This window comes from Castor canadensis, chromosome 13, assembly GCF_047511655.1.
Source record: "Castor canadensis chromosome 13, mCasCan1.hap1v2, whole genome shotgun sequence".
Lineage (NCBI taxonomy): Eukaryota > Metazoa > Chordata > Mammalia > Rodentia > Castoridae > Castor > Castor canadensis.
The window spans coordinates 22656664-22680284 of NC_133398.1; the positions used below are offsets into that span (position 1 = coordinate 22656664).

Below are 23621 nucleotides of genomic sequence, written 5' to 3' on the forward strand. Positions count from 1 at the left end.
TACCCAGGCAGAAACTATTTTGCCCTTATCTCTAATTTTGTTGAAGAGAGAGCATACGCAATAATAAGAAGGAACAAGGGTTTTTGCTAGTTGAGATAAGGATAGCTATACAGGGAGTTGACTCGCACTGATTTCCTGTACATGTGTGTTACCTTCTAGGTTAATTCTTCTCGAACTAACCTTTTCTCTAGTTCCTGGTCCCCTTCTCCTATTGGCCTCAGTTGCTTTAAAGTATCTGCTTTAGTTTTTTTGCATTGAGGGCAACAGATGGTGTCTAGTTTTTTAGGTGTCTTACCTATTCTCACCCCTCCCTTGTGTGCTCTCGCTTTTATCATGTGATCAAGGTCCAGTTCCCTTGTTGTGTTTGCCCTTGATCTAATGTCCACATATGAGGGAGAACATATGATTTTTGGTCTTTTGGGCCAGGCTAACCTCACTCAGAATGATGTTCTCCAATTCCATCCATTTACCAGCGAATGATAACATTTCGTTCTTCTTCATGGCTGCATACAATTCCATTGTGTATAGATACCACATTTTCTTAATTCATTCGTCAGTGGTGGGACATCTTGGCTGTTTCCATAACTTGGCTATTGTGAATAGTGCTGCAATAAACATGGGTGTGCAGGTGCCTCTGGAGTAACCTGTGTCACAGTCTTTTGGGTATATCCCCAAGAGTGGTATTGCTGGATCACATGGGAGATCAATTTTTAGATTTTTAAGAAGCCTCCAAATTTTTTTCCAGAGTGGTTGTACTAGTCTACATTCCCACCAGCAGTGTAGGAGGGTTCCTTTTTCCCCGCATCCTCACCAACACCTGTTGTTAGTGGTGTTACTGATGATGGCTATTCTAACAGGGGTGAGGTGGACTCTTAGTGTGGTTTTAATTTGCATTTCCTTTATTGCTAGAGATGGTGAGCATTTTTTCATGTGTTTTTTGGCCATTTGAATTTCTTCTTTTGAAAAAGTTCTGTTTAGTTCACTTGCCCATTTCTTTATTGGTTCATTAATTTTGGGAGAATTTAGTTTTTTAAGTTCCCTATATATTCTGGTTATCAGTCCTTTGTGTGATGTGTAGCTGGCAAATATTTTCTCCCACTCTGTGGGTGGTCTCTTCAGTTTAGAGACCATTTCTTTTGATGAACAGAAGCTTTTTAGTTTTATGAGGTCCCATTTATCTATGCTATCTCTTAGTTGCTGTGCTGCTGGGGTTCCATTGAGAAAGTTCTTACCTATACCTACTAACTCCAGAGTATTTCCTACTCTTTCTTGTACCAACTTTAGAGTTTGGGTTCTGATATTAAGATCCTTGATCCATTTTGAGTTAATATTGGTATAGGGTGATATACATGGATCTAGTTTCAGTTTTTTGCAGACCGCTAACCAGTTTTCCCAGCAGTTTTTGTTGAAGAGGTTGTCTTTTCTCCATCGTATATTTTTTAGCACTTTTGTCAAATACAAGTTAAACTTCCCCATTCTAGACCCCAGTCAAAACTTAAGACAAGCTGAGCCACCATCCTCCCCACGACAGGCTCTTCTTAGCAGCTGCAACCCACAGTGTCTATAAAGAAGAAAGAATCCTCCCATCCCAGGTAGACAATTTGCATTCCTGAGCAATTCACCTGTTCACCAAACCTTTGTATGTTCCAAGACTGATCCTCTTTTGGCAAAATGGTTTTTCAAATGGTCACTAATCCAAGTGCCTCAGGGCCAGGCAGGTAATGTGTGAATGAGCGTAGGTGAAGAAAAACCAACCCTGGTCTTTAGAGAAGAGAAAACCCATGGTGATTGTGGCCATTGGGAGGTTGCTTGTCTTTCCTTTTCCTTCCATGTGTGAACTCTAATGCCGCATCTTCTGATTTTTCTTCCAAGAGAAATCAGAAATCCTGATTAGGATATGAAATTTTTTACTGTTGACAATAGATATAAAATTTAAAACAAACAAATCCTCTCTGGGACTTCAATTATACAAATCAAACACATGTTTGGCTGCCCCATTTGCCACTGTGCCTTGCAAGGACTCGGCCATATCAAAATTGAGTTCGGTGGCCTTGGAAGGCCTTTCCACTGAGATAAGGAACACCTTTAGTTACCACCTTTCATAGGAACACTCCTACCAAAACTCTAACTGCTCTTCTGTGAGCTTGGACTATGCTCCAGCTATTTTATCTCATTCAGTCCTCACAACCCTGGCGTGAGGGTGGGCCCTCTTCGAGTTTTATTGAAGAGAAACCTTGCTTAAGGTCATTCAGAAGCCAGAGCCCACTGGAAGGAGACTGTGCTCTTTCTAGTGTGTCCTGGGGGACTAACTAGAGGCCTGTGGCCTCAGAGAGACTGACAGTATGTCCTGTGTATTTACTCAGTGTTTCAGAGATACAGGACACAGCACCAGGCAGCTGGGACTGCAGGATGGGACATGAGCAGAAGGACTGCTGACGGCTCTGCTGTGACCCTGCTGTGCTCACGGACATCACTCTGCAGATCTGTTACACATGTGCTTTCTGCTTACCTCTGTTCTTGGAGAAAATAGAGGAGCAACTAAGGACTCAGTTACTCCCTAGAAAGAGCTGTCAGTCATAAAGAGATCCATGACCCTTAGAGGACATTGAGTTAAAGACATTAGGTTGCTGAGGCACCTTGTCGCTCAGGGCATAATGAGGTGGCCCAGATGTGCTCTCACACCAAGACAGAACTTCACAAAGCAGAGCGAGGCTTTGTGAACAGAGCAGCAAGACTTCTCTGGAAGAGACCCAGAGGTGGGACCCATTGGCTGGAACAGTTCACTTCATCCCATTCAAAACCACACATCTGAAATACTACTCAGTAATGAAAAAAGAACAAAATGCTATATGTGTTTCAGCACAGATGAATTTCAAAAGCATTATTCTAAGTGAAAGAAGCCAAGCACAAAAGATCACAGGCTGAATGATTTCATTGATATAAAATATCTAGAATAAGTCAATTTATAGAGACAGAAAGAGGACTAGTGGTTGTCTGGGGTTGCGGGGAAGGAATGGAATTAACTGTAAATGTGTAAGAGATCTTATTGGAGTGAGGAAAAAATTTAAAACTGAATCGTGGGGCTGGCTGTACTACTGGGCAAATTGCCTACAATGAATTCCATTGTGATTTTAATATGAATGGTTTATAGTATCTAAATTGCTTAAGCACATGTATACACACTTCTTGGGCACTGAGGGAAGCCACAAATGTGGCTTTTGTACACCTTTTCTCAAAGCCAAAGAGGAAGTTAGCCTGAGCCCAAATAGAACCTGTTTTCTAGAACTGCAGCTTTCTCACGAAACCTGCCAGGACATTGCGATAGTTCACAGGCTCAAAGTCACACAAGTGGTTTAGGGGTGAAGAAGTTGGAAGGCCGTGTGAGTTTGGTTCCATTCTGCATGGCTAGGAACAGGACAGGCAGGAAGGAAGTACAGCCAAACTCACACTGAAGGCAAGAATGGTCCCTCCAAAAACAGGACCCACTAAAGCCCTCCCGGGCACCTGGCTGGCCTGTTCTTGGTAATTGGAAGTGACTTTCATAGAGGAAAGGATTGGGATTTTATTGTTTTCACAACAATGGCTCAGTGAAGGAGGCAGAGGTGACTTTGGGAATAGAGGAGGACAAGATAAGAAAGCCAAGGGGGAAAGGGCAGAGCCCTTGGAAATAGCTACAGTCAGCTAGACCCCTGCTAAGCACAGTCATGGCCAAGCAGAGTGAAGCCTTTGACACAGGGGGACAGCACAGAGCAGAGGTGAAGGAGACCTTCCTCCAGGTACACAACACTGACTTTGGCCATCCTCAGAGAACCCGCCTCCTGACTTGGTTAAGAACACGAGATTTGGAGACAATTCACCTGCTTCCAAATTTTTGCTCCACCCTTTCATTCTTTCACTCTGAAAATCGTTGGTGTGGTGCTGTGACACACAGGCAAACAAAACAGAGCCATCATGCATCTTGGATCCTAGGGGGCAAAAAGCAGTCACTAAACAAACAAGAAATAATGAATAATCAAATGGCAAGATGTGTTAGAAGTGGACAGATAAATGCTATGGGGGAGGGAAGCTGGTAAGATGAGGCAGGAATGCAGGGGTGGGTGGGAATTCTTTAAATGACGGTCAGGGAAGGCTCTATGGAGATGACAGCATTTGCACAAAGGCTGGGAGGTGACAAAGTAGGCCACATGGCTGTCTGGGAGAGCAGAACCAAATAGGGTATGAGTGCCCAGTATGTTCAAGGGACAGTGAGAGAGTCAGAGTGGCTGAAGCAGAGGGCACCAAGGAGAGAAGGCATGAGGGGCCAGATCACAGGGTCTTAGAGGTGCCCCTGAGTGACAGGGACAGCAGTAGAGGGCTGGAAGCTAAGGGGAGATGTGCTCTGATTTGCACTGGGAAACTTGAAACAGATGGCTGGATCTCAGAAGTATTGTTGGGGCCAAGGGGTGAATGTGGTAAGGCTGATGAGACCACTGTGACAGTGATGAAACTTGGACCTGGGTTGTAGCAGGAAAGGTAGAGTAAAGAAATAGGTTTCTGAATGGTTTTAGCCTTCAACTAGCTTACTAGTCATGTGACCTCAGAAATGTCTCTTAACCTCTTTAAGCCTCAGTTTACTTATCTGTAAAACAGTGGTCACCCACTTATCTGAGAGAATTACAGAGGGGACGAAATGAGATAAGGGATGTAAATTATCACTTGTCATCTCTGATAGACAGGTGTGGCCTTTATTCAATTAATATGCTTGAGCATGGACTATGTGCTAAGCACTGAAGTGATATTAGCAAATACATAAACAACACAGTCCCACAGTGACAAGTACTCTGAGATAAAAACAAAACCGAGATAGAAGAGCAAGTAACTGCACTGACATAGCGGCAGGGAAGAGAATGATGGTTTTCCACACTGAAGTCACTGGTGTCAGTGTGGATGAAGTCCACACTGACATCCTTCCTGAGAGGATGTCATTAGAACAGAAAACCAAGCAAGAAAATGCCAACTATGCAAGGATCTAAGAGGAACATTCCAGACAGAGAATAGCAAGTACAAAGGCCCTAAAATGAGACTGCATTTGTTCCGAGCTGGGACTGTGGTGAGGTGAGGTACTCTGAGGCTTGAGTAAGTGTGGGGCCAGATCCGGTCTTCATTTAAAACACTGATATTTTGTTCATTGTGGGCTCTTTGGGCATAAAAGTTTTTTTAAGCATGATTACTGAGGTTTTTTTGTTTTGTTTTGTTTTGTTTTTGGCATTTCTTAAACTGTGTACCCAAGAGGATGCCTCACTTATCTCTCCTGGGGAGCCCGGCCCTGTGGGAATGTGGGAAAGGGACTGAATCGAATGGTGCCTGCTGTGCTATTGCTATGATGTCATGAAAAGTCAGGGTTCTTTCCAGAGTGGGCAAGGCCTGTCTTCTGTGATTCCGTGGTTGGGGTTTTGGATTTGTTTTGGTTTGTTTCTTTGAGGCAGTGTCTCATTTTGTTGCCCAGGTTTGCCTCTAACTCCTGGCTCAAGCCATGGTTCCTCCTTTAGCTGGGACTATAGGCTCACACTACTCTGCCTGGCTTTGTGATCCCATGATTCAAGTATGAGGTTAGGTTATTGTATAAATAGACATCTCTCTGTATTCCCTTTATTTAATTATTATCTTGAAAAATCAGGAGCCCGATTATACTCAGAGGTAGCTGTCATGACCCAGACCTCTGAGATTCTAAGTCTTTCAGCTGCTCCTTCTCCCCTCCACTGAGGCCACAGTGTTCAGGGCACACACCAGAGTTTCCTTCAAATTACTCCAGGTAGGGGAAGATTCTGGGGCCCTCAACTGTGAAGCTCCTTCTAACCAGTTCTTCCCGGGTCTGACCCTGTGCTGATGTCACCATTCTTCTCCAGTTCTCAGATGACCTCTCTGTTTTGGAGAGTTCTTTTGAGAATAAGAAAATGTAGGGGTGGAGTGGGTGGTAAGGGAGGGGGTGGGGGCAGGGGGGAGAAATAAACCAAGCCTTGTATGCACATATGAATAATAAAAGAAAAATGAAAAAAAAAAGAAAATGTATATGTCGGTGGCTGGGGGCTCAGCTCACCTAAGCAAGTGAAGCATGCCCTGAATTCAAACCTCAGTACAGAAAGAAGAAAGAAAGGAAGGAAGGAAGGAAAGAAGAGGGAAGGAAGGAAGAGAGAAGGAAGGAAGGAGGGAAGGAAGGAAGGCAGGAAGGAAGAGGGAAGAGGAAGGAAGGAAGGAAGGAAGGAAGGAAGAGGGAAGGTAGGAAGGAAGGAAGGAAAGCAGAGAGAGAGAGAGAGAGAGAGTGTGTGTTGGGTCAAGGGTGTCCTCAAAGGCAGGTACTTTCCTAGCATGTGTGAGGCCCTGGGTTTGATCCCTAGCACTGACAAAAAGAAAGAAAAAGTGTGTGAACTGAAAGACCTAACAAAGTCTTCTCTTTTGGCTAGGCAAGGCCTCAGGCCTCTCTGACACCATTGGAAAAACCCTTGTAGTCCCTATTCTGTCAACCCTGGGGGAGCACCAGCCCAGAATGTTCACAAAATTTGGTGTCCACAGGTAGCTTTGCCTTTTCAGGTTTATAGAGTGTTCAGTTGGAAATCTAGATCACATCCTATTTTGCCATTTACCACTTGCTTCATTATTTTCTCTGAAACAGTCGTCTTCCCTCCTAATTTGCAGGAACTTTCAGGACTCCTACCAACCTTTGTGCAAACAGACTCCCAGGGACTGTGGAATATCTTTTTCCCTCCGTCTTCCTTCGTCTGTTCCTCCCTCCCTCATTCAACAGATAAGTTTTTGGGGGTACCTGTGTACATGCCACTATACTGAGGACACAGGGTGCACAAGACAGACCTGGCGCCTCGCAATATTGAGCTCACAGTTGGGTGGGCAGACCACTGAAGCAATCCCAAATAGCAGTTGCGAGGAGGAGGCATTGAGGTGCTTCAGAAGTGGGAAAGGAGAAAATCTTTCGCTTCCCTGTCTTTTTAAATACAGGTCTGAGGCCCAGACTCATGCTCTTCCTTCTCGTTTTACTTCCTAATAAAGACCTTGATTTGGGACCCAGGTCTCTAAATGGGACAGGACTGCAGGTGTGTGACATAACAGCAGAGGAAGTTATTGGAAGAGCTCAGCAGATGGCAGTCTGACAAAGTGCACATGGCTGAAACCAAAGTCAAGGGCAGCTTCTGCCCTTCCCAGCCTGGGCTCAGACCTATACATTCAGTGTCCCTGGGATGTCCAGGTTGTGGGAACAGAGAGTGGGAGACCTGGCTGGGACCCTCATGAGACTTCTTACTTTTTCTTCTCCCGCTTCCTGTGGCAGCTTTACCTTTATGTGTAAGGCTTAGTCTGCATAGTCTTTGATTTCCTAGCAATGGCTCAAATTTCACGTGGAGACAAGAAGTTTTTGATGGGTACAGCATGCAGGGACTCTGTTCTCAGTCCATATTGGACCAACAGATACTTTCTTAAAGTCATCAGTCAAACGACTCTCATTTTCTTTTGCTCTTGCTCCTCTAAGAGAGGCTTTCACACATTTCTAGGAAGACTTGAAATGTTGTACATTTCTACAGTGATGTATTTCTATGGGCCTGCTTCATGTATGGCACCAGGCAGGCATGGGGGACACATGAATGAATGACTCTAGCAACCTTATCTTTTGCTGTCTCAGCAGAGCTTAGGAATTTAGGGCTAGAGAGAGAAAAGGATGAAGGGCTTCTCTTCCCACACCCAGAAGATGGCATGCTAGCCAAGATTGGGAAAGATGCCAAAAATGAACTCTCCAGAGGCGAGCTGATTTCGTTTCCCAGACCTTTTCAGACATTGAGTAACCCTTTTCCTTCCTTGGATTGAATTCTAGGGGAAACTGAGAGCAGGTGGCTGGCTGCTTGGAAATCCAGAAAACCTGGAAATACAGGTCCAACTTTTTGCCCTTGGAAAGACTTCTTGTTTCCTGGCACTTTCAGGTGACAATGGGTGCATTGGTGATTGTGTGGCAATGTTCTGTACAAGTCTGGCAAGGAAACAGTGTCTCTTGCTTTGCTGGGTTTCAGGAACCATCCAAACGGATATGCAGGTCAGGGTGCAGCCAGGCTGTACAGATTCTTCCTTGGCTTCCACCAGGGGAACAGAAAATTCCACTCTTTTAACCAGTTAGCAGTCCTTAGGGAAAATCTAAATGCCAAATGTGCCTGCCAACCAGGGTCCCCTAATGGGAAGAATGTGGGAATATCAAACTCTTAATAAACAACTTGTGTGATGAGTTTTGTTCCTAAGAAATCAAACATTCATGTGTCATTTTGATAAAATACTATCCCATAACGCAACAGTTATTAATGCTGACCACCCACGGCAATTACCTAGGGGACCTTGGAAAATGTTGATGTCTGGGTCCCACTCCAGATGTTGTGACTGGACCCAGGACATCAGTAGTTGTGGAGACCCCTCAGGTGAGCCTACTATGGCGCAGGGCTGAGGAGATGGTCCAAGGGATACCAGCCACCGACCCACAACTCAGGATCTAAGAGAGAAGCAAAAGCAACACATGGGAGGCTCTGAAGTGAACTTGCTCACTGCTGTCTACTGCAGAGGCAGACAGAGAAGTCATTCTGACATGGTCCTTGCATCCCTGCATGTCTGCAGAAGGAGCAGACTTGCTGTGCTGACTTCAGCTTTCACCGTTCCTGCAAATAGCCAACCACCTTCCCCCAAAGGGCTACACGATAATAGCCCTCTCTTCCCCACCATGTCCACACTTTATCACCTATTCACAGTTCAGCATAACTGGACTTTTCTGAGGCTCTAGTTCTGCATTAGTATCACATGGTTTTAATTACAGTAGGGTTATTTACCAATCTCCTCCAATTGCAAAAGTAACAATGAAATATTTCCCAGAAATAGCCATTGCTAACAAACAGCTTAGTATTTAGCAAGCAGTTGCCCTGCAATAACCTCTCTTCCATGGAGCAATTCCTCCCATCTTCACAACAGCCCTAGGAGTTAGGTTCTATTATTACTTTCATTGTACAGAAGAGGAAACTGAGGCATGGAGAAATTAAATATCTTGCCCAAGATTATTTAGTTTATAAATGGTAGATGGAGAGACAGCACACGTGATGTGACTTCAAAGCTCTTATGGAGCTGCATATACCTCCCAACTGTCCTTTCTTTCTTCATATATATGTGTGGGTGTGTGTACAGTGTGTATATATGTATGTACACACACTATACAGACACACACATATTACATATCATTATATATTTGTATATATGCATATATTATGTGTATAACATATGTTACATATTTAAGGGAAACAGTTTACATGCTATCTTGCTATCTTTTGCTCTTACCCCCTCCCCCCAACCTAATGGTATTTGGGCACTTTCACTGTATAGAGAGTTTCTCATTAGTGAGAAGCAAGTGGGTGGACACGCTGGTCTCAGAGTGAGGCTAACTGTATTCAGGTATCTGCTCCCACACTTCTTAGCTGTGTGATCTTGGAGAAATTATTTAACCCTCCCTAGGTCAGATTCCTCAATTTTTAAAAATAAATGATGGTGGTAATGTCACCCCTCTGTATTCTGATATTTAGTGAGCACTTTCATAAGTGCTCACTATTGGCACATTTATAAGTTGAAAAACCTTGGGCAAGATATGTAATTTCTCCGTGCCTCAGTTTCCTCATCCATAATATGGGCATAATAATGATGCCTTGCTTATAGGGTTGCTGTGAAGACAAAATGAGTTGCTAAATGGAAAAGTGCTTGTCACAGGTAAGTGCCTACTGTTAGTTCTTACTAAATATTACTTCTAGGAGTTAAAAGGGAATTTAATTTTAATTTTGAGAATTGTTGACATAATGAGTTGCCTCCTTCAGATGTTTTGAGGAAAAAAATATGCCGATGAGTCCTGATTTAAATATGCTCAACTCTATTTATTAAGTCTTCTATACTGGTGCTTAGTTTGTAATACCTGTGTGATCTAACAGTTTCCAAGAAGGATGGTCTAAAAAAGTTCTTCCCAAACCACTGATTTTTGTCTATTTCTCCCGCATTCCATTCGTTGTGGCTTTTTATATTTTAAGGCTAACTAGCTAGATGTATATATGCTAATGTTCATTTTATCTCTTGGATCTACTTGTGCAATTATGTGAGATTATTTTTTCCTTGGTCTTTTTCAGGGTTGTGGGAGGAATGAAGAGTTTAAAATCTATTTTGCCTAAAATAAAATATTACTCCAGCTTTCTTTTGGCTCTTATTGTCTGGAGTGTTTCTCCTTATCATGGTATTCTCAGTCCCTTTATACATTTTTCTTTTTCTTTTTTTTTTTTTGTGGTACTGGTGCTTGAACTCAGGGCCTTCACCTTGAGCCACTCCATCAGCCCTTTTATTTGTGAAGGGTTTTTCAAGATAGGGTCTTGAGAACTATTTGTTCAGGCTGGCTTCAAACCACAATCCTCTTGATCTCTGCCTTCTGAGTAGCTGGGATTACAGGCATGAGCCACTTGTCTGGCTTTGGGACTTGAACTCAGGGCATGATGCATGCTAGGCAAGCAGTGAAACAGTGCACCATGTGAGCCACGCCCCCAGCCCTTTTGTTTTGTATTTTGTTTTTGAGACAGTGTCTCACTAACTTTGCCCCTGTTGGCCTGAAACTCACAGTCCTCTTGCCTCTACCTCCTGAGTAGCTGGGGCTTGCAGGTGTGCACCTCCATACCCAGCCTATCACTGCTTATTTAGGCAGCAATAAACTTAAAGTTATTTACTTATTTTATTTCTCATATGGCATCGCCTCCCCCTTATAACATGCATCATCCTTTTGGTACCACCCCATTTCTAATTCCTCCCTATATTTCGAACAGCATTTATAACTCATGATTTGAAAGTTTATGTTGCTAGTCCTTTAATTCTGCTTTCTCAGATGCTGGCTCTTCCAGAGCTCCATCTTTCTTTTGCAGTGTTTTTGCTCCTCTGTCATCTCATCATTTTTTCCTGTGAGCTCAGATTCCCTTGTGTCTGTTGACCATGTGGCTGACCCTGGGTAGTGAGGATGAGGTAACAACCTGAGCACTGTTGTCTTCCTCTCAGGATGAGTGAGGAAGAGAGCCTCTGCTAGGCTCAGCCACTCCATGCTGGCCATTTCCCCAAAGACTGGCAGTCCCATTGCTTAGGGAACCACTCAAGCTTTTTCTCCAAGGGCTGCCCTTTTGCAGGGGATCTGGCCCTAGGCTGGAATTTCTGAGCTTCCAGTGGGGAAGAAGTTAATCACAGGAGTCAGTCAACTACCTGCACCTGTCATTACCAGATGATGCCAGGCACGGACAGCAGAACAGCCCTCCCCAGGTGCCCTTCTGTGGGCACTGCCATCATCCTGCCATTCACCAAGGGAGGACCCTGCCGAGAAGAGGAAATGGCAGGGGAGCGGGGAGCAGAGTGGCACCTGGCACTGTGATGGGAGGCAGAGGAGTGTGGAGACAGGAAACTGAGTGGAACCAGACTGCCCCAGTTTAAATCCTGGCCTAGCGCTTAACTAGCTCTGTGTGACCTTAGGCACACTACTTATCTTCACTTTGCCTCAGTTTGCCATCTGCAAAATGGGACAGTAATTCCTACTTTGAAGAATTGTTCAGAGGATTAAGTTATATATGTAATATATATATGACCTAGAAGAATGCCTGACAAACAATAAACACTTTGTGAATAGTAATTATGACACTGTTATTATTTTGTTACCATTATGCTCCTGGTGCCCGTTTCCTTCTCTCACCAAGTCCCAAGCACTTTCTGTCCCTTCTTCCTCAGAGTGTTACATTAAGTTCTAGAGAGCATTGACTTGCTCGCTTCTTTTGCATATTCAGTAAGGAGAACCAGGCTTGGAAAGTGAGGTCATTATCTTGATCAGAATTCAAATCTCTCCTTTTTAAATTATCATTTAATGACTCCTCCTTCTGAAAAATAACACTGCCTGTCAATTTAGCTGTTTGGGAGGCTGAGATCAGAAGGATCACTGTTTGAGGCCAGCCCAGGCAAATAGTTCACAAGACCCCATCTCCAAAATAACCAGAGCAAAATGGACCGGAGGTGTGCTCAAGGGGTAGAGCACAAAGCCCTGAGTTCAAACCCCAGTTCCACCAAAAAAGTAAAAAAAAAAAAAAAAAAAAAATATATATATATATATATATATGTATATATATATATATACATATATATATATATATATATATCACTGAGTCCACCTCCCAAAGGCTGGGGATGTAGCTTAGCATGTGCCAGGCCCTGAGTTCAATCCCCAGCACTGCCAAAACAAAAAACACCACCAACAAAAAATAAATACTTTCTACATACCAATCCTTCATTTAGTTGGCTCTTCAGGTTCCTGTTTATCATGATAAAATGATCTATTTATATAATATAGCTTTTTTCAACAAAGGTAGTCTATTCTTATTTTGTTCAATTGACTTTGTTAAAGTATTGTTTATATGTAATGAAATGCACTTATTCCACGTGTACGGTTTGACAACTTTTGACAAATGTCTGCGTCCAATGCTGCCACCACCACGGTCAAGGTCTAGAGCACTTCCTTCCTTCCCAGTGTTCATTCTGCCCCCTCCAGCCAGTCCTCACCACCATAGCCAACCCAGAGCAGACAGTAATCAGCTTTTGCTCAGGGTTCATTAGATCTGTCTCTTGGAGAACCCTATAAATGAACTCTTTCTGTGTGTCGTCTGCATTCTTTAACTCAGCATGCATTTTTGAGATTCTGTCATGTTGCTAAATGGCAGGTCATAATGTAACTGTAAACTTAACTTTATCACAATCCACCCAACTTTCCTGAATGGCTGTAGCTTTTTACCAACAATGTGTGAGAGTTCCAGTCTTCTACATTCTCTCCAGCAATTGGCATTGCCCATCTTCTTAATTTTAGTCATACTAGTGTGTACACAGGGTATGTCTAGCTTTTATTTCCCTATGGCTAAAGAGGATGAACCTCTTTCCATGTGTTTGGTGTCTATTAATATATCTTTTTCTGCAAAGTCTCTGTTCAAACTTTTGCATATTTAAAAATCATGTTGCTTGTCTCATTATTGTTGAGCAGAGTTCGCTGTCTATCTTAGAAATGTTTAGGCAAATATACATATTATTGATATTTTCTAGCTCAGCCTCATGAATGCTGGGATTACAGACATGCACCATCATTCCTGGCTTTAACCATATCTTTTGAAGAGCAGAGTTATAGATTTTGATGAAGTCCAATTTATCATTCTTTGTGACTTATGGTTTTTTTAAGTCTTATCTAGGAATCTTTGATTAAACCAAGGTTGCAAAACATTTTTCCTGTGTTTTCTTTTGGCAGATTTATAGCTTTGGCTTTTACATTTAAGTCTATAACCCATTTCATGTTCATTTTTATGTAAAGTGTGACATAAAGTTTGACGTGTGAGATAAGGAATTTAAGAGTATAAAGGATTCTCCTTTCCTTATTTGAATTAACTTGGCACCGTCATTACAAATCAATTGCCAGATTGATTTGTAATGGGTGCTTGGTGGCTAACACCTGTAATCCTAGCTACTCAGGAAGCAGAGATCAGGAGGATCGTGGCTCAAAGCCAGCCCCGGCAAATAGTTCCATGAGACCCTATCTCAAAAAACCCTTCTCAAAAATAGGGCTAGTGGAGTGGCTCAAGGTGAACACCCTGAGTTCAAGCCCCAGTACTGCAAAAAAAAACAAAAACAAAAACAAAAAACAAATCAATTGGCCATCTTTGGAAAGTTCTGTTTCTGGATTCTTTCTTATATTCTAATATATTGACCTTTATTATTACTTCTTTAATAATCTGAGCAACTGTTGTCTCTTTTGGAAATAAAAAACCCTATGGCTTGAACATTACTGATTTGGGATGTGGGATTTTATCCTTCTCCTGGCCTGGAGTGTGTATGTAGAGAAGGGTGAGGACTCAGTGGGGAGAGTTTCCACCTTCTGCTGGAGTCCATTGTTGGTGAAAGGCAGCCATTTTGGTTGAAGTGTGGTTGAGGAGGTACTCATGAGAACTGCTTGGTTGATTGGCGTATTTTCCACCCATACCACACAGTACTTCTGTTCTACAGCCTCCCTAGAGACTTCACCTGCCCAGGGAGAGAAGTAAGGTCTAATCTACAAGGGAGGTGTTTTTTCTATCCCTGTTGATGTCATGAGGACTATACCCCAAATGGGGCAACACGCAACTCATCCCACCTCCGTGATGGGTAATAATATTCGGACCCTCAGAATTTGGTCTGCTACAAAGAACAGTAGAATTCACCAACTCAAGTGGTGGGCTGTGTCCCTTACCTCCAGTTTTCAGCTTGCATAAACCATGTTGAATCTGGCCGATCTTCTCAATATGCAGAAGATTAGGGTTTCTCTATTTTGGGGTATTTTTGTTTATTTTTAAATGGGTTTAGGCAGAAAGAGACCTCGTAAACATGTGTTTAAACTTCTTCTTTTCCCAGAAATCTTCATTGAATATATTTTTAGCTTGGTTATTTCTTAATTTTCTTGTGCATTCTATTTTTAATGTGATCTTAAACCAGCTTAGATTATCACTTGAGTGACCCCCCCCCCAAGTTGGCACGGTTTCCTTAAAATCCTGTATTCTCTGGGAAAGGCCAGCATCCCCTTCCAGTGTGTTTGTAGATTTCTGGGCAGTTCCTGAAAACTTCTCGGCCCTGACTTCAGGTTCCAGCTCCCCAAACATCTTGATCTCACTTCCATGTCACCTCCTGAGGCTATTGCATCTTCTCTACTCCATAACTCAAGCTCCTGGTCTGTGATTCTTTCTTCAACTGTCCCCACAAAAGTCCACATGAATTTTTTGGTAATGGTCAACTTTCTTCAACGTTTGAGGGGGTGGAAGTGAAGTGGAAGTTGTGCACTTAGCTTCCGGAGCCCAGCCCTCTCCCTGTCTCCACTGCTACAGGTCCTGTCCTCCTGCAACAACCCTCGCAGGCCAATTCTCCTTTTTCTGTTTGGTAGGATAGTGGAAATGATATTAAAATTATAGAAGTTATTGTGTGCCAGAGACTAATAAAGCACTTGACACATTAATTATTTAATCTTTACCATAATCCTGTGGAGAAGCTGTTGTGATTTAACCACATTTTACAGAGAAGAAACTTAATCATATCTTCTTTGCTCTGCTTTCAAAAGGACCATTTGAAGCCTTGGCAGAAGCTCTGAGATTTTTAGTTTTCCTTCTCTCCCCTCACCAGCGTCTGGGAAGTGAATCAAACAATGTGAAGATTTATTTCCCCAAAGATATGAAGGATTCCAATTCCTTCAAAAGACATAGATACAGCCAGTGACATTTTAAATTACTGCAGTGTCATCTGGAGTCACCCTGCTAGCAAGATTGAGTATAAAGTTCCCATTCTATAACTTGTAGAAATCAGTGGTTTTCCCCATTTTTCTTCGCAAATGCCCTTGGAACTTACTTTCTCATGGTTTCCCCTGCCCTTGGATTGTATTTCTATGGAATAAGTTTAGATCGTTGGTGTTCCTACAACATGCTCTCCGTGACAGTCCCACCCTGTCCACCCACACACATGATCTTCCTTTCAGGAGGTAGTTCTAAAAAACTTGAAGAGATGGAGGGGTTCATGTCAAAACACTACTAGCAATGCAACTTTGAATACGAGACACCTTCTGGAAGTCCTTTTTGTTTTCCCACAACTGGGAATCCTACTGTCAATGGTGTCTCTACCTTTCCTCTCTTTCTACCCCTTTTCTTACCTTGTTTTGTCTCCTCTTCTTAAAAGTTGCAAATAATCCTTTTGATCTCATTAAACAATCAAACTTTCTCTTTACTTCACACTCCATGAACAAGCTTTGCAATTTGAGAACTAACCTTAAATACCTAAATGGACTATGAAAGCATTTTTAAGCCTCCTAAAGATAAACTTTGGGACATCTGTTGAGTTAATTTTTAAAAATCTACATCAAACTTTCCCTAATGTTATATTGAAATAAAGATTGGATAACTTTGGACAAATTCACAGATGGGGATCATTGGCCCTGTTCTAGGCAACTTACCCTTAGGCAGGAGAGGTTTAGTAGTTCGTCTGTTTTCTTGTTTGAGGTATATCCATTGTGCTTTGATCAGGTCGATGTAAGTACTACACCTTGGTACATGGGGTTGAAGTAAGAAGAGGAGAAGTAGCTTGTCTATAACTCATCTAACTTTTGATTTACTAGTAGTGTAAAATTGAAGTGTGTGTGTACATATACACATATACATATATATAAATGTACATTATAATATGGTATACTTATGAATACATTAATGTTCTGAGAAAAGGCAACCCAAGAAGAGCTATTTCAATGAGACTGAAAGCCCGATGAAATTCAATCTACACCTGCAGCATGCCATTTACACTGTACGCACAAGCACCATTCAGTATATTTAATGGTGAAAGAAGTTTGGATAACTCAGCAAATAACATTGGAAAAGCTGGCTCACCATTTGGGAAAAAATGGGGTCAGTTGGCACTAATTAGGAGGCTAAGTATAATATAGGTGATTATTTATATAAATCTTCTTTTGGCAGTAGTGGACTTGAACCAACGGCCTGGCACATGCTAGGCAAGTGTGCTATACCACTTGAGCCATACCTCCAGCCCTATTTATATAAAACTTATAAAAAGTAAAAAAATCTTTTCTAGTCATGGCAAGAAAAACACTAAAATATATTTGACAGCCTCATCAGATACCTACGTGGCCTTAAGGAGCTGGCAAAGGGAATGGGTGTCACCTGGGAATGGGTGTCACCTGGGAATGGGTGTCACCTGGGAATGGGAACGATCTAAAAGCTGAGGGTATGAGCAAGACCAGACGCGCCCACAGGGTAGCATTCCAGAGGAAAAGGGGAAAAGTTCACAAGCACCAACTGCTCAAGACCCCTGTATACACACCCAACCGCATGCACGTACCACGCACGCACGCACCACGCATGCACAGAACACTGAGAGGCTTAACGCAGAGCAGCGATGTCCATTTTTAACTACTGGGGGCAGAGCATAAGGACACTCAGAGGCCCAAGGAGAGTCACGCTATTGGAGGACAAACAGAAGATGGGAGAAAAATCCCTGGCAACAGCAAGGGCTTTGAGCTCACACACCTTCCCTTTCACACAAAAAAAGAGAGAGCTTATGACCTTTGTGGAAAAAGAGATAAAAGAACTAGTAATAAATCCACTAAGACTAAACAAGGAAGCTGGAAGTGTTAAGAAAGGAAGGCAAGGATAAAAAATTGCCTTGGAACTAATACACATTACAAAAATAGCAAACAGCACAATTTATGCAGTAGCCAGTTTACATGTGATGTGAAGAACAAACTAAAGAAAATCAATCACATAAATCTGAGATGAAAAGACAGAAGAGAGAAAAAAACAAGAATCAAAAAGAGATGCCATGAAGCGTCAGCATGCCATTTTCATGGACTCGGTCAGTGACCATTCCCAAGGCCCTTCTGCCTTAGCTGACCTTTTCTGTGGAGGATGAAAAAGCTAAAGGCTCAGTGTCAGCCTCCTCCGGGAGACACACACCTGACCTGAAAACATGTTCAAACTCTCTGAGAAAATCAAGTTTCAGAGGTGTACAGAGACAAGTACTGAGGGGTGGGTGCAGAGGGGGTAAATTTGTCTGTCATTTGTATGTTGAAGTCCTGACCCAGTACCTCAGAATGTGACTGCATTTGTTTGGAGATCAGGCCTTCAAAGAGGTAAATTAAGGTTAAGTGAGGTCATTAGAATGGGCCCTACTCCAACACCACAGGTGTCCTTATAAGAAGAGATTAGGACACTGACACATACATAGATTAAAGAAGTCACCGGAAGAGGACAGGCATCTACGAGCCAAAGATTGAGGCCTGAGAGGAAACCAGATCTACTGCCACCTTCATCTCAGACTTCTAGCTTCCAGAACTGTGAGGAAATCCTGCTGTTTAAGCCACTCAGTCTGTGATTCTTTTATACGACAGTTATAGCAAAGCAATCCAGCATGTATGTAATAAAATACAACTGGGACAAATCTATCAGACTCTTACTGGTGTATTTTTGTTTGACATAGCACATTAAACATAATCTTCCTTAATAAAAATAAGAAACTGTTTAGAAATTAAGTAGGCTAAGAGAAAAAAGCTAAAATGCATAGTAACTGAGTCACCTCTGTGTGTGACAGCATATTTGCCAGTGAACTTTCAATAATGCAGCTTACATAAGTACATCTTGCTGGTTGTACAGTTCATGGAGTCCAGAGGCTAACAGCTCAAAGCCCTGGTAAAAAATACCCAGCTAGTGTTGGTAGTGGTATCAGACAATAATTCCCCACATGTCCTTATAGACGTGACACTTCAAGCATCCTTATGATTCAGGCTACGACCAGTTCTATAATGGCTCAGCCTCACAAGCAAAGGCATTTACATAGACTGAGACAAAATTGAGTTGTCCTTAGCTGTCATCTCTCCCACCTGGCCTGCTTCACTTGTTAACCTCCCTGTTCATTCTCTGAGGACTTTTTCACTTGTGATCACAGGCCCAACAGGCAGAACATCGATGGGGGTCCTTGTCCTTCTTCCCTTCCTGCTTTGAGCAAAGCCAAAGGAGTAGTGTATGTGACCAGCTTCTGAAAATCCAAGTATTTGCTCAGTAGTTGGGGCTGGGGGCAAGAATGTGGGAGGAGTGTACTCAGAGGGTAGAGAAAAGAACATAGACTCTTTTTCCAACTTGTATGAGCAGTCACTGTGTGTGAATCATGTTATGTTGCTTTTCCCTTATTATTTCATTTAATCAGAATAATAACTCTAAGGTAAAATCTGTTACAGTCTCCATATATTTATTTATTTACTTTTATTGTGCTGGGTGTATTTTGTGGCATTTACAAATGTTCTTACAATATATCAAATATATCATACTTGAATTCATCCCCTCCATCATTCTCCTTTATCCCCTCTTCTCCATTCCTGGAATAGTTTCAACAGGAAACTACTTACATACATATGTACACAGTATTTGCACCAGATTCACTCTCCTACACCCTTTCCCCACCTCCTCCCTCCTGCCACTGGTACCATCCCCCTCCAGGCAGGACTTGTTCCACCATCCTGTTCTCCAATTTTGTAAAAGAAAAAAAATGACATTTTTGCTTGTTTAAGATGGCTGTGCAGGGAGTTTCCTTGTGACATTTCTATGTATGTATGTATTATAACCCAAATTGGCTCATCTCCCCTATTTTTCTTCTTTCTTCCTTAGTCCCCTTCTTATGGTGGTTTCAATGGGTTTAAAAATTCTATATTCATTCTTGTAGTCTCCCTTTTTATAAAAGAGGGTAACTGAGCCTAAGAAGTTAAGGAAGTGTTTCCAATCTCCCAGCTGACAGAGGTGGAGCAAGAGTTTGGACCCATGTAGTCTGGCTGTAGGGCCAAAGTTCTCTTAATCACTGCACCTGATATAAGAAAGCAGCACATCACGTTCTAGTGCAGTCACTTGACAAATCTCTCACCATTTCAGAGCCTAATTTTTCCTCCTTAGTAAAGAGAAGAACTTCTCCAAGTTACTCTCAGAGGGCTTAGACTTGCCAGGCTTGGTCCCAGACCACCATTTTGGCTAATAGTATAGGTGGAAGGATCTACCAACAGATGGTGCATTGGCTCCAGCACAAGATTTGGCATAGCTATCTTTGGAGGATAGATGTTACCAGGAATAACATGTTGGTTTCTCTGCAGCCCTTTCCCAGGGTCGAGCCTTCCTCGTAGCCACAGGGAATTGCAAGACCTGGGAAGGCTTTTTGGCACTGCCCTTCCCAACCCAACTCCTGCCTCTGCTCTTGGTCCCACTGCCATCTGCTCAGCACTGTCTTGCCTCTCAGTTGACAGCTGATGGCAACAGGTTGACAATTGCATTTCCAGACCAGTCAGATCTGTCCCAGGCTCACCTGTTTCCTTGGGTAATTTCACTGCCATGCAATACTGTTTAAGAAAATGTTGCTGGGCACTGGTGGCTCACACCTACAATCCTAGCTACTTGGGAGGCTGAGATCAGAAGGATCACGGTTTGAGGCCAGTGTGAGCAAATAGTTCATGGAGACCCCATCTCCAAAATAACCAAAGCAAAATGGAACTGACATGTGGCTCAAGCAATAGAGAGCCTGTTTTACAAGCCTGAAGTCCTGAATCCAAACCCCAGTCCCACATTTCACACATTTCATACCCTCTGTGCGGGTAGTGGCAGAAGAGCAGAGACACCAGAGAAGGTAATAGAGCAGAGGTCCTGAGCCTCCCATACCCAGGGTGGTAAGGACCCTCAGAGGCCACCTTGATGGACCCCCTCAGTAATAAGATGAGAAACTGAGGCTTGGAGAAGGGAAGGGACCTGTGATTCAAGGAAAGAATGAACTACAGTCTGGGCTCCTGAATGTCGTTCTAGAGTTATTTGCATCACAGCACTTGTGGCATTTGAGCGCTCCTCCTCCCCTCTCTCTACTGCATGGTTTAGAAAAAGACCAGTGGCATTTTGTTCCCAGACTTCACCTTCTCTGGGGATGTGTCAGTGGGACTTTCCAGAACCTAGGCTGCATTTTCTTTACTTATGTTTATAAAATTTTTTTGAGAGAGATCAGAGGTTAGATGGCAGCTTATACAATTTGGCTACTAACACCCATATTCTTTCCTTTTTAACTTATTGGTTACTGTAAATAAAAAAAAAATACATGATTTCATGTTTTGCTTACTAAAAGGCCAAATCCTGTTTGCTGACTTTACAACCTTCCAAAATCTGGCCTCACCTTCATTTCTAACCTTTTCTATCTCCCTTCCACCCCCATTCTTCTCTATAGATCAGCCAGCCTTGTCACACCTCTTAACTTTTTGATTACATGAAGCCTCCTCTGCCTGTAATGACACCCACCACCTCGTTCACATCTTTATTTTTTATTTTCTTGTTTTTATTTTTGGCAGTGCTGGGGTTTGAACTTCTGGCCTTGTGCTTGCTAAGGCTGGTGCTCTACCACTTGAGCCACGCCTCTGACCCTTTCTTGGAGCCTTGGTTTCTCATCTGAACACTGAGGGGGTCTATCAAGGTGGCCTATGAAGGTCCTTACCATTCTGGGTATGGAAAGTTCAGGGACTTCTGCTCTGTTACCTTCTCTGGTGTCTCTGCTCCTCTGCCACTACCCCCAGCATGAAATGAATGCACTCTGCTATGTATTTATTTATTGGTGGGACTGGGGTTTGGATTAAGAGCTTAGAGCTTGCAAAACAGGTACTGTGCTGCGTGAGCCACACCTCCAGTCCATTTTGCTTTGATTACTTTGGAGATAGGGTCTCCATGAGCTATTTGCCCACAGTGGCCTCAAACTGTTTGTTCATATTTTTCAAGGTCTGGTTTACAAGTCCTTCCTCCTTGAGACCATACTTCAAGTTGGTAGTGATCTCTGGCCCACTTCTGAGCTTTCATGGCATCTTTTCAATGCCTTTCTTACTGCACATATCACTTCCTATCTTGTAGCAAAGCTATGTAGCAACCTCCCCACTGGACTATGAACTCCAAGAGAGGATGCCTATCACTTAAGGCAGCTGTGATTCTCCACAGCACCCAGAATATTGTCAGGAGTGATCAACAAACAGAAAGTACCTAAGTTCAGAGCAAGAGCAACAAACTCAGTGAACACAGTTCCTGAGACTCTGGACATGAAACTTAAGAATGGAACACAGAGATGGTCGAGTACAGCTATCAAAGGAAGGATTATTGTGGTGTACAAATCAATTACCTTTACCTAGAGACTTCATACAAAGCATGTGGGTCAAGAAGAGAGAGAGGAAGGACTGGCAGAGTGGCTCAAGTGGTAGAGTGCCTGCCTAGCAAGCCCAAGGATCTGAGTTCAAGTCCTAAACCACACAAAAAAGAAGGAAGAGAGAAGAAAAGGGCAAGACAGGACCGAACATGACCTCTCCGCTCACTATTAAATTTTCATTTATATAAGACTAGAGTATGTGGCAAAGTCCTTGCTCTGCTTTGCTGATGGTTTCATGGTGGTGGGAGTGGTAGCAGTTAAGAGAAGCAATACTGATCAAAAAGTGAAGCCAGGGCTGGCAGAGTGGTTCAAGTGGTAAAGTGTCTGCCTAGCCAGAGGCCCTGAGTTCAAACCCCAGTACTGCAAAAAAAAAAAAAAAAAAGGGGGGGTGCTAAATTTATGAGAAGGACAAGTGAAGGAAACTAATGTGCTTAAGGCACTAAGGGAATAATTTCCTTAGGAGGAAAAGGAAATCAACAATGCACTTTCACTGGGGTTTCCCTCTGAATGAAAGAACAGTGGTTTTGAACTAAAAAATGGGGTGTACCGTAGGGGTTGGATGAGGTAGGACTCCTGCTTTGAGGAGCCGGGACCCTGAGGTCATAGGTAGGTGGTTCTAGGTAAGACAAAGAGCTAAGTTTGGGAATTCTCCTGGAGGAGTCACTCAAGCCCAGTGAAGGCACAGTAGGAAAAGAGGCTGTGTGCTCATGAGTCACTGCTGGCAGAGCTGGGCAACTGGAAAGCTCCCCCATTGGTTGTGGCTGCCCTTGAGCAGGACACCATCCCTGGCTAAGCGATAGCTTCTCCTCTGCCACAGGGCTTGTCTTGGCAGCTAGAGCACTTTCAGCAGTGGCCAACAACATCAGAATTTCCAGAACATCGTGCTTTGGCGAAAGTGGTCTCTAGCTTGCGATCATGTTTCTCTGAATGGACTAGAAGAGCACAGAACTGCTGACACACAAGTTTGGGGCTTTCCAGACTCTACTGTGGAAGATCATAAGGAAAAAAGAGGTCAGAATGGGTCAGAGTATGAGTTTGCTGTTGCTGCTATAACAAAATTATCACAAACCATATGATTTAAAAACAAATTAGTTGTCTTACAATTCTGGAGGTCAGAAGTTGCAATAGATCTTGCAGGACTAAAACCTAGGAGTCAGCGTGGCCTCTTTCCTTCTGAAGACTCTGCAGAAGGATACATTTCTTGCTTTTTCCAGATTATAAGGTCCTCTGCTTATCACTTCCTCTATCTTTAAAGCTAGAAGTGTACATCTTTAAATATTTTCTGCCTCTCTCTTCCCCATTTAAAGGATCCTTGTGATTCAACTGGTCTTACGTAGACAATCCAGTATGTTATCCTTATCTGAAAGCCTGCTATTGAGCAAGATCAATTCCATGTGCAACCTTGATTCTTCCTTGCAAAATAGCATAACTCACATGTAACACAACATATCCCTGCTGACTGGAAGCTAGGACACAGACAACTTGCTGGGAAAACTGTTCTGCCTATCACAGTTAGAAAATGAATATTTTGTGTCATTGAAACATGGAGGAAAGATGTTTTATCCTTGTTTTCCTTCTATCTTCTTCAGCAAGTACAAAGATCATTGGATACAAAAGAGAGGAGCCAACACTGATTGGAATCAAACCTCAAGATGGATGAAGAACAGTTGGGCACCTGTGGCTCACCCTTATAATCCTAGCTACTTGGAAGGCTGAGATTAGGAGGATAGCAGTTCAAGACCAGCCTGTGCAAATAGTTTGTGAGACCCCCCCCCATCTTCAAAATAGCCACAACAAAATGGACT

At 42.9% G+C, this 23621-nt stretch overlaps 1 long non-coding RNA gene across 2 annotated transcripts; it reads right to left on the minus strand.

The window, feature by feature from the left end:
- Positions 1-23094, minus strand: LOC141415383 (uncharacterized). Of its 2 annotated transcripts, XR_012440340.1 has the most exons (4): positions 22918-23094; positions 16064-16152; positions 3858-3965; positions 1-1864 (listed from the first exon to the last, which is right to left on the minus strand). It is a non-coding gene; the product is annotated as an uncharacterized lncRNA (long non-coding RNA). The 2 variants fall into 2 exon arrangements; XR_012440341.1 differs by lacking the exon at positions 16064-16152.
- Positions 23095-23621: the final 527 nt, after the last annotated feature.